The sequence below is a fragment of the Neomonachus schauinslandi genome, chromosome 11 (assembly GCF_002201575.2).
Source record: "Neomonachus schauinslandi chromosome 11, ASM220157v2, whole genome shotgun sequence".
Lineage (NCBI taxonomy): Eukaryota > Metazoa > Chordata > Mammalia > Carnivora > Phocidae > Neomonachus > Neomonachus schauinslandi.
Genome location: NC_058413.1, coordinates 40,288,276 through 40,298,272, shown reverse-complemented (window position 1 = coordinate 40,298,272; position 9,997 = coordinate 40,288,276). Strand labels below are relative to the sequence as shown.

At 42.0% G+C, this 9,997-nt stretch overlaps 1 non-coding gene across 1 annotated transcript; it reads left to right on the top strand.

Moving 5' to 3' along the window:
• The first annotated feature begins 4,992 nt into the window (after positions 1 to 4,992).
• Positions 4,993 to 5,096, top strand: LOC123326268. Its single transcript, XR_006540975.1, has one exon. It is a non-coding gene; the product is annotated as a U6 spliceosomal RNA (small nuclear RNA).
• The last annotated feature ends 4,901 nt before the right edge of the window (positions 5,097 to 9,997 follow it).

Sequence of the window (9,997 nt, the reverse complement as noted above, 5' to 3'; positions counted from 1 at the left end):
GATGCCTGGGCGGCTCAGTTGGTTAAGCGACTGCCTTCGGCTCGGGTCATGATCCTGGAGTCCCGGGATCGAGTCCCGCATCGGGCTCCCTGCTCAGTGGGGAGTCTGCTTCTCCCTCTGACCCTCCCCCTTCTCATGTGCTCTCTCTCTCTCATTCTCGCTCTCTCAAATAAATAAAATCTTTAAAAAATAAAAATAAAAAAATAAAAGTCATTTGATGAAGTACAACATCTTTTCATGATTAAATACCCTCAACAACTTGGGTAAAGCAGGAACATACCTCCACATAATAAAGGCCATATATAACAAACCTCTGGCTAACATCATACTTAACTGCAAAAGGTTGAAAGCTTTTCCTCTAAGATCAGAAACAAGCCCATGGTGCCCACTTTCAGCACTCCTATTCAACATAACACTGGAAGTCCTAGCCAGAGCAACTAGGCAAGAAAAATAAATAAAAGGCATCCAAATTGGGAAAGAAGAAGTAAAATTGTCTTGTTTGCAGATGATATTATCTTGTACATAGAAAATCCTAAAAATTCCACCAAAAAAAACCCCAAAAAACCTGTTAGAACTAATCAACAAATTCAGTACAGTTGCAGGATACAAAATCAACATACAAAACTCAGTTGCATTTCTATAGAATGACAACAAAATATCTGCAAAAGAAATAAAACAACTCCATTCACAATAGCATCAAAAGCAATGAAATTCTTAGGAATAAATTTAACCAAGGAGATGAAAGATCTTTGCATTGAAAATTATAAGGCTTAAATGAAAGAAATTAAAGAAGACACAAATAAATGGAAAGATATCCCGTGTTTGTGGATGAGAAGAATTAATATCATTAAAATGTCCATACAACCCTAAGCCATTTAGAGATTCAATACAATCCCTACTGAAGTTCCAATGGCATTCTTCACAGAAATTGTAAAAACAATCCTAAAATTCATATGAAACCACAAGACTCTGAATAGCCAAAGCAATCTTGAGGGAAAAAAAAAAAAAAAGCTGGCAGAATCCCAGATTTCAAGCTATGCTACAAAGCTATAGTAATCAAAACAGTATGGTATTTGCATAAAAATAGACCAATGGAACAGAATAGAGTGCCCAGAAATAAACCCTCACATATATGGTCAACTAATATTTGACAAAATAAGCCAAGAATACTCAATGGGGAAAGGATGGTCTCTTCAATGAATGGTGTTGGGAAAACTGGATAATCACATCCAGAAAAAATGAAATTGGATCCCTATTTTACACTACTCACAAAAATTAACTTAAAATGGATTAAAGACTTAAGACCCAAAACCATTAAACTCCTATAAAAAAACATAGAGATGGGGCACCTGGGTGGCTCAGTCGGTTAAGTGGCTGCCTTCGGCTCAGGTCATGATCCCAGGGTCCTGGAATTGAGCCCTGCATTGGGCTCTCTGCTCAGCGGGGAGCCTGCTTCTCCCTCTCCCTCTGCCTGCCACTCTGTCTACTTGTGTGCTCTCTCTCTCTGTGTCAAATAAATAAATAAAATCTTAAAAAAAAAAAAAAAGAACATAGAGAAGAAGCTCCTTGACGTTGGTCTTGGCAATGATATTTCAGATATGCTACCATATGCATAAGCACCAAAAGCAAAAATAAATAAGTGGGACTACATCAAACTAACAGCTTCTGCACAGCAAAAGAAGCAATCAACAGAATGAAAAGGCAACCTACAGAATGGAAGAAAAAATATTTTAAAATCATATAGCTGATAAGAGGTTAATACCCAAACTATATAAGGAACTCATACAAGTCAATAGCCAAAAACAGTCCAATTAAAAATGGGCAGAAGAGGACGCCTGGGTGGCTCGGTTGGTTAAGCAACTGCCTTCAGCTCAGGTCATGATCCTGGAGTCCCGGGATGGAATTCCAAGTCGGGCTCCCTGCTGAGCCGGGAGTCTGCTTCTCCCTCTGACCCTCCCCCACCCCATGCTCTCTCTCTCTCTCTCTCTCTCTCATTCTCTCTCAAATAAATAAAATCTTTTTAAAAAATGGGCAGAAGATATGAATAGATATTTTTCCACAAATGGCTAACAGATAACATGAAAAGATGCTCAACATAACCAATCATGAGGAAAATGAAAATCAAACCCACCATGAAATATCACCTCACACCTGTTAGGATGACTCCCATCAAAAATACAAGAAATAATCAGTGTTGGCAAAGATGTGGAGAAAAGGGAGACCTTGTGCACCATGGGGGGGGAATGTAAATTTGTATAGCCACTATGGAAAATAGTCTAGTGTTTCCACAAAAAATTAAAAACAGGGGAACCTAGATGGCACAGTTGGTAAGCATCCAACTCTTAATTTCTACTCGGTTCCTGATCTCGGGATCCTGAGATCGAGCCCCATGTCGGGCTCTGTGCTCAGCGGGAAGTCTGCTTGTGACTTTCTCTCCCTCTCCCTCTGCCCCTCCTCCCCCACCACTTGCGCTCTCGCTCGCTCTCTCAAACTAACTTAAAAAAATTAAAAATAGAACTGCATATTATCCAGCAATCTCACTTCTGGGTGTATATCCAAAAGAAATGAAAACAAAGAAAAGAACTATCTGCACTCCTATGTTAACTGCATGAACTGTATTTACTGTAGCCAAGATATGGAAACAACCTAAGTGTCCATCAACAGATGACTGGATAAAGAAGTTGTGAGACATATATAGATACAGGTATCTATATATGAGAATACAGACGTATAGAGAGAGAATATATAGAATATCTATATAGAATATAGATATATATTCACTCATAACATGCCACTTGTGACTTGTCACTTAATCTGCAGAATCTAAATTCATAGGTGAACTCCTAGAAACAGAGAGTAGAATGGTGGATGCCAGAGGGTAGGGGATATGGGGAGATGTTGTCAAAGGGTACAAACACCCGGTTTTAAGTTCTGAGGATCTAATATACAGCATGGTGATTATAGTTAACAATAATCTCTAAAGTTGCTGAGAGACTAGATCTTAAATGTTCTCACCACAAAAAAACAAATGGTAATTATGTGAGGTGATGGAGGTGTTTGCTAATGCTACTATAGTAATCACTACCCAATATGTAAGCATCAAATCAACACGTACTTGTTAAGCTTACACAGTGTTATATGTCAATTTTATCTCAGTAAAACTAATACAGGGACGCCTGGGTGGCTCAGTCGGTTAACCGTCTGCCTTCGGCTCAGGTCATGATCCCAGGGTCCTGGGATCGAGTCCCGCATCGGGCTCCCTGCTCCGCGGGGAGCCTGCTTCTCCCTCTCCCTCTGTCTCTGTCTCTCATGAATAAATAAATAAAATCTTTAAAAAAAAAAAAAAAACTAATACATAAATAAATATAAATACAAATATATATAGTAGATGAAAACACAAAAAACAGGTAAAGTGATTTTTTCAGTGGTAGTGATGGGAAGAGACTTACTTTTCCTTGTGTTCCTTTTTGTACTGTTTGATATTTTTTTTCCTTTTAAAACATATATGTGGAATTGGCAGTGAGCGGAGCCTGAGGTGGCTGAGGCTGGCTGGTGCGGCCTTGGAGGTGGACAGCCAGATTCTTTACGATGACTACCTGGCAGTTTTCCTACCTGCCTGTTAGAACTGCTGCCCTCCCCCCACCCCCCCCCCCCCCCCCCGCCCGCCCCCAGCAGGGATTCCTCCGCAGGAGAGGGTGTGCCATGAAGGCTACAACAATGAGTTGACCCAGTTTCTGCCCTCAATCATCGCGCTGAAGAAGCCCTCTGGAGCTCAGTTGGGATTTAACATCCAAGGAGGAAAGGCCTCCCTCCTAGGTGTCTTCATTTCCAAGGTGATTCCCAGCTCTGACGCACATTGAGCAGAACTTCAGGAAAGAGACCAGACCCTAGCTGTGAATGATGTCGATTTCCAAGAGATTGAGCACAGCAAGGCTGTTGAGATCCTGAAGACAGCCAGCAAAATTAGCACACATGTCTGTGTCTCTCTGTACAAGTATCATCACCAGAAGGAGAGGACTGTGCACTGGAGAGTTGCAACCCACAGCCCTACACTTGGAATCTGTTGGGGAAAGCTGGCTAGGCTCCAGGGCTGCCGTTCGGGACACTACTCTTAGCCTATCCCTGGTGGAGTGGAGTGGGGAGGACAGGGAGACCCTGCACTGAGCCAGCTAACCAAATGCATCATCCAAACTACTGTACTGTTAGTGCCCTAGTTTTCCAGGTGAGCCTCATTCCTGGAAAAGAGAAGGATGATGATGTCTAGGTACAACCTAGCCTGTGGAGAACCCTGCTAGGAAAAGCAACTGACATTTACTGAATACCATGTTTTAGGCACTTACATATATGTCATATCATTTTCATTAGAGTATAGAAATCAGAAAAAAGAATCTTGGAGGCCTTCCATCCAATCTGCCTAGCCATCTCCTCCTATCTTTGTACTACCACTCTCATACACTTTGGAGATTCCAGTGAGATCCTGTTTACCCCTCCTCTTCCTCCTCCTATTCTCTCCCCGCAAAAAGTAAAATGTGACATTGGAAAAAAAAAAGTATATGTATACTTAAGGATAAAATAATGCAATTCATCAAGAAAGCAAATAAGAGATCCCATAAAATTATCTCAATAAATGCCAAAATATGTATTTGATAAAATCATCACTGATTTTTAAAATTATGTTAGAATCTAAAATTAAAAATAGTGACAATATCAAATGCTGGTGAATATGCAGAGAAACTGTATCTCTTACACTTTGCTAGTGGGAATGTGAAATCTTAGAGCCATCCTGGAAAATAGTTTTGGCAGTTTCTTTAAAAAATCAATATTCACTTACCATATGACCTAGCAATCCTACTCCTGAACATTTATCTCAGAAATGAAACATATGTTCACATAAAAATTTGTGCATGATTGGTCACAGCAGTTTTTTATATTAAACAAAAACTGGAAACAAAATGTTCTACAATAGGTGAATGTTTAAAAAACTGTGGTACAGCACTCGCTTTAGCAGCACATATACTAAAGTTGGAACAATACAGAGGGGAGCATGGTCCCTGCACAAGGATGACATGCAAATTCCTGAAGCGTTCCATATTAAAAAACAAAACAAAACTATGGTACATCTGAACCATAGAATACTACTTGGTAATAAAAAGGAACAAACTATTGATACAGCAACTTGAATGGACCTCCAAGCATTATGCTGAAAAAGCCAATTTGAAAAGCCTACATATTACTTGATACCATACATCCTCAAAATTAAAAAAAAAAATTACAGAGGCAGAGAACTCACTAGTGGTTGCCAGGCATTAGGGATGGTGGTGGGGAGGAGAAATATGTGCCCATAAAGGAATGGCATGAGGGAGGTCTTTGTACTGATGAAACAGTTCTGTATCTTGATTGCAATGGTGGCTACACAAGCCAAAAAAAATGACTATAGAAATATACATTGTACCAATGTCAGTGCTCTGCTTTTGTTATTGTCCTGCAGTTACATAAGATATAAACCACTGGGGAACTGGGTGGAGAGTAAAATTTTGTGTTTGCAAAATTCTGTGAATCAATAATTATCTCAAAAAGTTTTTTTTTTTTTAAGATTTTATTTATTTATTTGCGAGAGAGACAATGAGAGACAGAGAGCATGAGAGGGAGGAGGGTCAGAGGGAGAAGCAGACTCCCCGCCGAGCAGGGAGCCCGATGCGGGACTCGATCCTGGGACTCCGGGATCATGACCTGAGCCGAAGGCAGTGGCTTAACCAACTGAGCCACCCAGGTGCCCCTCAAAAAGTTTTTTAAAAGTATTAGAAAATTACAAATAACCAAATGTGTTTTTTTGAGAGTATCTCTCTCAGAAACATTTTTTTTTAAAGATTTTATTTATTTATTTGAGAGAGAGAATGAGAGAGAGCACATGAGAGGGGGGAGGGTCAGAGGGAGAAGCAGACTCCCTGCCGAGCAGGGAGCCTGATGCGGGACTCGATCCAGGGACTCCAGGATCATGACCTGAGCCGAAGGCAGTCGCTTAACCAACTGAGCCACCCAGGCACCCCAGAAACATTCTTTAACAGGGGCGGCTGGGTGGCTCATTTGGTTAAGCATCTGCCTGTGGCTCAGATCATGATCTCAGGGTCCTAGATCAAACCCTGCCTCGAGCTCCTTAATGGGCTCAGGCTCCCCACTCAGTGGGGAGTCTGCTTTTCGTTCTCCTTCTGCCCCTCCCCCCTGCTCATGCTCCCACTCTCTCTCTCTCAAATAAAATCTTGATGGAAAAAAAAAGAAAAAGAGGGACGCCTGGGTGGCTCAGTCAGTTAAGAATCTGCCTTCAGCTTAGGTCATGATCCCAGAGTCCTGGGATCAAGCCCCACATTGGGCTCCCTGCTCAGTGGGGAGTCTGCTTCTCCCACTTCCTCTGCTCTGCTCATGCTCTCTCTCTCAGTGTTTCTCTCAAATAAATAAATAAAATCTTTATTAAAAAAAAAAGAAAAAAACATTTTTCTTTTTAAGGTTTTATTTATTTATTTGACAGAGAGAGACACAGCGAGAGAGGGAACACAAACAGAGGGAATGGGAGAGGGAGAAGCAGGCTCCCCGCCGAGCAGGGAGCCCGATGCGGGGCTCGATCCCAGGACTCTGGGATCATGACCTGAGCGGAAGGCAGACACTCAAGGACTGAGCCACCCAGGTGCCCCAAAAGAAACATTCTTTAACAATGAAACATTTAAAGACATTCTCATTAAAATAAGAAAACATTAACAAGAAAAGAACAAGCATACCTATAGTGATGCTATTATTTAATGTTGTTTTAGAAGTTTTTGCTAACATAGTAAGATCTGAAACAGAAATAAGAGATTTAAGTATTGGGAAGGAAGTAAAATTATCTTTATTTGCAGGTTATTTGGCATGATGCTTTAAATGTGGAAAACAACCCCAAAATCTTAGAATTATAAGGGAATCCAGGACCAAGATAATACCACAAAATCAATAGCTCAATAATCAGTTGCTGAACTCTTCTCCCTTATAATAGTAGCAAATATACAAACAACTTAGGAATAATCCTAATGAAAAAATATATGCAAGACATATATGTATAAAACCTATATGATGGGGGCACCTGGGTGGCTCAGTCGTTAAGCATCTGCCTTTGGCTCAGGTCATGATCCTGAGGTCCTGGGATCGAGCCCCGTGTTGGCCTTCCTGCTCGGCAGGAAGCCTGCTTCTCCCTCTCCCACTCCCCCTGCTTGTGTTTCCTCTTTCGCTGTGTTTCTCTCTGTCAAATAAATAAAATCTTAAAAAAAAGAAAAATAAAAAAGCCCAAGGGTCCCTGGGTGGCACAATTGGTTAAGCATCGGACTCTTGGTTTCGGCTCAGGCTGTGATCTTAGGGTCGTGGGATTGAGCCCTGTGTCGGGTTCCATGCTCAGTGCAGAGTCTGCTTGAGATTGTCTCTCCCTCTGCCCCGCACACTCATGCTCTCTCTCTCTAAAATAAATAAATAAATCTTGGAAAGGAAAGGAGGGGGAGGGGAGGGGAGAAAAGGAAAGGAAAAAAGCCTGGGCCCTACCCCCAAGAAATACAATTGGTGTTGGTAGCATTGGTATGATCTTCAATCGCCCTAGGCAATTCTAATGTACTCCCGAGGTTAATAACCACCACTATTGACCTCAAGCTATCAAGCCCTACAGACTTCTTTTTCACATTTATCATTTCATACAATTAAGGAAAGGTACTCACTAGGCTAAGAAGTAACATTTGAATCTGAGAGCACAGATGTGGTGCCAGTTCCATTCCAGATAGATACCTCCTGTGATTGATCAAAACAAGATGTGAATTTTTCCCAGCTTGTGGCCTGATCATGGCAAAATTTTCAGTTAATAAAAATGAAGTAATTGATTCTTTTTTTTTTTTTTCAAGTTTTACATGATTCTCTGGTACTGAGCGGATGGAGTATATGATGGATTTAAAACACAAAGGTTTGTGTGCTTTCTCCCCTTTCGATCACAGCATCTCTAGGAGGTGGGCAAGGCAAGAGTTTGTTTTGTTTTGTTTTTAGGATTTCACCTATTTGTCAGAGAGAGGCGGAGAGAGAGAACAAGCAGAGGGAGTGGCAGGCAGAGGGAGAAGCAGGCTCCCCGCCGAGCAAGGAGCCAGATGCAGGGCTCAATCCCAGGACCCCGGGATCACGACCCAAGCTGAAGGCAGATGCCGAACCGACCGAGCCACCCAGGCATCCCAAGGCAAGAGTTTTTAATCCCCATTTTTAGATGAAGACATTGGGGCCCACAGAGGGCAAGTTGTGTGACTAGTTATATAACATAGCCTAGACTGGAACACACCTTTTGACACCTGTCCAAGGCCCTCCCCTTTCCAACCAATTCGTCTCAGGACAAATCACTACCACCTATGATAAGAGGAACTTTTGTACAGAGACTCTTTCCCTTGATCAGCCACAGTGAAGGACTTCATTTTATACTAGATAGCCGTGCTGATGTGCTTGGCACTAAGCCAGCAACTTAAATGCAAAATAGTTCATGCTCAAAGATGAATCAAAATGCAATTCAGGGCACCTGGGTGGCTCAGTTGGTTGAGCGACTGCCTTCGGCTCAGGTCATGATCCTGGAGTCCCAGGATCGAGTCCCGCATCGGGCTCCCTGCTCGGCGGGGAGTCTGCTTCTCCCTCTCCCACTCCCCGTTTGTGTTCCCTCTCTCGCTGTGTCTTTCTCTGTCAAATAAATAAATAAAATCTTTAAAAAAAAAAAAAATGCAATTCAGTCAACCAAACACGTGCCCCCAAACGTTCAGCTTCCAGATAACCAATAATATACATTATTCTCCTGTAAAAAATCTGCTTTGCTATCAAGAGGACAGTATGGCCTTATGGAAGAGCATGGACTTTGGGGTCTGTCAGACCTGTGTGAGATTCTAGTGCTGGCCCTCACAAGGCTGTGGAGCCTTGGGCATGCCACTTCTCCTATTTCTTGAACACCTATTGGCAGTAGACACTTCAAAATCCTAGAGCTTCAGTGGAACACACACCACGGTTCCTTCCCCTGAAGAATTCTCATTATGTGGAAGAAGTATGTCCTTTTGGGCGCCTGGGTGGCTCAGTTGGTTAAGCGACTGCCTTCGGCTCAGGTCATGATCCTGGAGTCCTGGGATCGAGTCCCGCATCAGGCTCCCTGCTCGGCGGGGAGTCTGCTTCTCCCTCTGACCCTCCCCCCTCTCATGTGCTCTCTGTCTCTCTCATTCTCTCTGTCTCAGATAAATAAATAAAATCTTAAAAAAAAAAAAGAAAGAAGTATGTCCTTTAAATGCTGGGAGACCAGAGTTGCTCTGGAGCAGCTGGGGGAGCATTGCAGGAGCCTGAAGATAATGGTTCAGGAAAAAGTATAGAGATATGTAGAGAAAGATAAAGGAAATGTGGCAAAAGGTTAACAATTGATGAATCTAGGAATATGAATATTCATTGTATATCTCGCAACTGTTTTATAGATCAGAACATTTACCAAATAAAAATTGGGGGGTGGAAAAGTTAAAAAAAAAAACAAATATTAAAATAGCTGGCAATAAACTTACTAGAAATGTGAAAATTCAACGTGGAGAAAACCAACACATATATATATTTAAAAGAGCGGTTACTACAAAGTTTATAAAACTTGAGTAAATGGGAGAGACATGCCTTGAGGAGGAAGACACCAAATTGGGGGGAAGGACAGGAATAAGAGATATTATGGACTGAATTATGTACCCCCTGAATTTATATATTGAAATCCTAATCCTTAATGTGACTATTTAGAGATAGGGTCTTTAAAGAAGTAATTAAGATTAAATGCGGTCATAAGGATGGGGCCCTAATCCATTAGGACTGGTGTCTTTATAAGAAAAGGAAGAGAGGGGCTCCTGGGTGGCTCAGTCAGTTAAGCGTCTGCCTTCGGCCCAGGTCATGGTCCTGGGGTCCTGGGATCGAGTCCCACATCGGGCTCCCTGCTAGGCACTCATGCTCT